General features: G+C 35.6%; 1 non-coding gene across 1 annotated transcript; it reads right to left on the minus strand.

The window, feature by feature from the left end:
• Positions 1-297: 297 nt before the first annotated feature.
• LOC121213355 (small nucleolar RNA R71) lies at positions 298-404 on the minus strand. The gene has a single exon (XR_005908738.1). It is a non-coding gene; the product is annotated as a small nucleolar RNA R71 (small nucleolar RNA).
• Between the last annotated feature and the right edge of the window lie 3,997 nt (positions 405-4,401).

Below are 4,401 nucleotides of genomic sequence, written 5' to 3' on the forward strand. Positions count from 1 at the left end.
GAGGCACTACAATTTGAACTAAAGCTAGTAATGTTCCAAATGTTGCAAAATATGGGTCAATTTAATGGGGTGTTTATTGAAGATCCACATCTTCATCTTCGGCTATTCATGGAAGTGAATGACTCATTCAAACTTGTCGGGGTGACTGAGAATGCTTTGAGACTGAGATTATTTCCATACTCTTTAAGAGATAGAGCATATGTATGGTTGAACTCCCTACCATCCTGTTCCATAACTACATAGCAAGAGTTGGTTGAATGTTTCTTAATGAAATACTTTCCTCCATCTCTAACTGCCAAGATCCGAAATGAAATCACTTTATTTCATCAACTTGACAAAGAATCTTTATATGAAGCATGGGAGCAGCTTAAGGAGTTATTACGAAAGTGCCCTCATCATGGTATTCCTTACTGCGTTCAAATGGATACTTTCTATATTGGCCTCAATAATCATACTAGAATGATGGTAGATGCTTCGGCAAATGGAGCCCTTCTTTTTAAGTCTTAAAACAATGTTTACGAGATTATTGAAAGAATTGCTAACAATAACTATCAGTGACCAACCAACTGAGCAGCCTCAGAAAGACGAGTAACAAGAGTACATGAAAAGGACACATTTGCTTCTTTGGCAACCCAGGTATCCTTTATGTCTTCTATGCTTAAAACATAATTGTTAATGGTTTCAATGGTAACCTGATAGGTCAGCGGCCAAACTGGTTCGAGAATATTTCTTGTGAATGTTGTGGAGAAGGCCATTTCTTTGAAAATTACCCATCGAATCAAGAGTCAAAATATTACATGGAAATCAAAATTGGAATGGCCATAATCAAATTCTTACAACTCTTCATGGAAAAATCATCCAATTTCTCCATAGAGAAATCAATGGACGGTCCATAGCGATTCTTTTTTTCCATCTCGACCAAATTATCCACTAGAATATTCTAAAAAAGTGCAACAACCCCCCACCAATTGAATCTTCAAGTAATCTTGAGAATTTTCTGAAGGCGTGCATAGCGAAGAATGATGAACTAATCCAAAGTCAGGCAACAACAGTGAAGAATTTAGGAAACCAAGTAGGACAACTAGCCAATGAGCTCAGAAGTAGACCCCAAGGTATTTGGCCAAGCGACACAGAAAATCCAAGAATTTTGGGCAAAGAACATTGCAAAGCAATCACTTTGCCAAGTGGAAAGACATTAGAGCCCAATGTGGTTGAGGTTTAAGATGAGCCTATCGTAGCTCAAGAAAAAGAGGAAGATCAACTAAGTGTTGAAACTCCTATTTCATAGAAGTCAAATTCGGTGATCCTTAATGAGGTAAACTCTAAACTAGTTAGTTCTAATTATCTAACACCTTTGTTAGATGCAAAAAAAATTCCACAAAAGAGTTGTCCAGTTAAAGCTAAGATTCCACCATTGCCATATGCTCAACGATTCCAGAAGCAACAAAGGATACTTAGTTGAAAGAAATCTTTAATAGCGAGGTGAATTTTAATGACTTCTACAGAATTGGAGCTCAATTCTTTAGGCGATCCATTAGAACATATTCTTTTGGTGAATTCACCAAGTGATGATGAAGACAACGAATGTTTGGCTTTGTTAGAAGCTTATTCGAAGGAATTCACTCAAAAAGTTCAACTCAAATCATTAGAGTTATCATCTCTGGAGTATACGCAACCAAAGTCATTCATTGAGGAGCCAGTTGAATTGGAACTGAAGATTTTGTCTCCTCATTTGAAATATAACTATTTGGGTCTTTCTTCGACTTTACCTGTCATTATTTCAATTGAGTTCACCAAAGATCAAGAAGAAGAGGTGCTTGTGGTTTTGGAAAGGCACAAGAAGGGTACTAGATGGATTATTTCAGATATTCAAGTCACAGGTTGGAGGATTTGTAGGAATTACAAGAAGTTAAACAAGGCCACCAGGAAAGATCATTCTGGGTTTTCTTTCCCTAATAAGATGTTGGACAGATTTGATAGGAAAGAATATGATTACTTCCTAGATAGGTATGGTTGGTATGACAAATGACCATTTGACAGCACCATAGCCAATGACGATCCTGAATAAAATGGAGGGAGTTCTCTTCACTTTCTCTATCGTTATTTTATATTTTTAATTTTTTTCTCATTTAAATAAAATGGTAGACTTAGATAAAATTTTATATAAGTCATTTCATTAATTAAAATTCTGTCTAGGAGATTGGGACTTAAGCGAGACCATCTGTGACCTCTCTAGTCTTTCCTGGGAGTTTAATTTAATATAATTTTTCAAAAAATAATTTTCTAAGTAGCCCAAAGAATTTAAGTATTTGTTTTGTTAAATAAAGGGCTAAGTTTTAACCCAAGCACTAATTTCTTTGTTTTTTTTTAGTTTACTTTCAGTACAGGAGTTTAGGATCCAAAAAGGAACTGCCATTGGGCTTAAGACACTACTAGGAAAAGAAATATTAAACCGTTTTTCTATACAATCCTATAGCCCTTACCTTAATCTACCACCACTCCCAAATAGCCCAATAGTGTATCTTACTTAACCCCTTAATGTCATAGCCCTTAACTCCCTAAATCATCACCCCGAACACCTTCATTCAAACTCACAACCTACCATACCTAAACTATACTTAAAACTGCCACCCCCTTCAACTCTAAACCTTATCATCAGCCACTCAACCACCTGCCCAAAACTGAAACCATCCTTAGTCTGACGCTGAGAGTCCCTTTATCTAGCACCACTTAACATAGTGAATAGTTTGTTTTTTGTGCTTGAATTTCTAGACTTTATACTCAAACCATGGATTCCAATGTCGAGGAAGGAATGAGGCGGTTGTATTCAGAGGGGACTGCAAATAAATAAAAAGGGGGGATCTTGTCTTTACTTTATTTTAATTTTTAGGATATTTTAAGTTTTTAGTTTTAAGCTCTTTTAGGAATTTATTTCTCTCATAATAAAATAAAAGGTGGAAATCAGCAATAAAATTGAACAAATTGCAAAATAAGATGTGTGGCAATAGATATGTACATATCCAGGATTGGATTTGCTTTGGAAAAGCTTGGTATTTAAGTAGTCAAACTTGACTCACCTTCTTTTTCCTAGGTCCTACCTGGTGTATAGTATCTATTCACTTCTATATTTTCATTATCTCTATTGTTTTTAACAATGGGGACATTGTTCATCTTAAGTAGGGGGCCAAAAATTGATATTGTTTTTCTTTTCCAGAATACATTTTTCTCATAATTATGATTAAGTTATTTTGTTCAAAAATTTGAATTTTTGTTAATTATGCTAAACTTCAGTATAAATAAAGTTATATTATGCTTAATAATTACTATGTTAGCAGAATTATGACATAAATGTTATTCTTAATAAAGTTTGTAAATCATACCATATAGATTTTTTGACTTTAGGAGAGCTAGACATGGATGAAAGTTTAAGTCTATAACGCCCCGGAGTTTGGGTTAGAAGTTTTGAGATTTTCAGGTAGGGTTAGTGGCTAAATCGGGCATTTGAGTTTGCTTTCGCGTTCTAGTGTCAGAATAGGCCGTCTGGTCTGATGGTTGGTTGTGTGTTAGTTTTCCTTAGGGTTTTGTGTAACACCCCAAACCTGGCCCGGACGTTATGGCCAAATCTAGCGATGTCACATTGAAGTGTTTTTCGCAAAGTATAAAATAGTTGAAAAACCAGTACTAAATATTTAACGTCTTTGTGATCTCAACGAAGATTTTAGAATGTCTCATTCCCATTCAAAACTTAAGTTGTTTGGCATAAGTTATTCATATTAATTTGATATTAATTTTAAAACATTATTTCTTGCGGAAGCTTTCAAAATATGTTGCATTAACGTGGTGTTTTGAAAAACATTTATCTTTTCAAAACCCACTTCTTACTACTAACAGATATAAATCCAAATAAGTAAAACCCCAAATTAAAGCTTAAAATTTTAAAAAGGCCTTATTACATTAAAAATACCAAAAATAAAACTACTTATAATTTAAACACCCAATGAGAAAGTCTGTGCGGTTGTGTGGCCACCTCCAAGTCCCTCGCAGCACCGTCCCGCCTAAGCCTGGGGATAACATGTACATATAAACAGATGGGTGAGTTATGAAAACTCAGTGTGTAATCCCATATCAAATAATCAATCAGTGAGCATACACAGTCTGGGCCTAAGACCAATTCAGTAACGGTTCAGTTTCAGTTGGGGCCTTAGCCCATTACAGTATCAGTATCAGTGTGGGCCTAAGCCCATCTCAGTGACAGTACAGTACAGATATGCAATCAATAGGTCCTACCCAACCAAACTCTACACTCCATCTCCATCCAACCCTACACTCCATGTGGGGATAAAATTAACCCACCCATCTCAACACTCCAAGTAGTACTGGTTGCAGCCCTAAACAGTATTT

This window comes from Gossypium hirsutum, chromosome A13, assembly GCF_007990345.1.
Source record: "Gossypium hirsutum isolate 1008001.06 chromosome A13, Gossypium_hirsutum_v2.1, whole genome shotgun sequence".
Classification (NCBI taxonomy): Eukaryota; Viridiplantae; Streptophyta; class Magnoliopsida; order Malvales; family Malvaceae; genus Gossypium; species Gossypium hirsutum.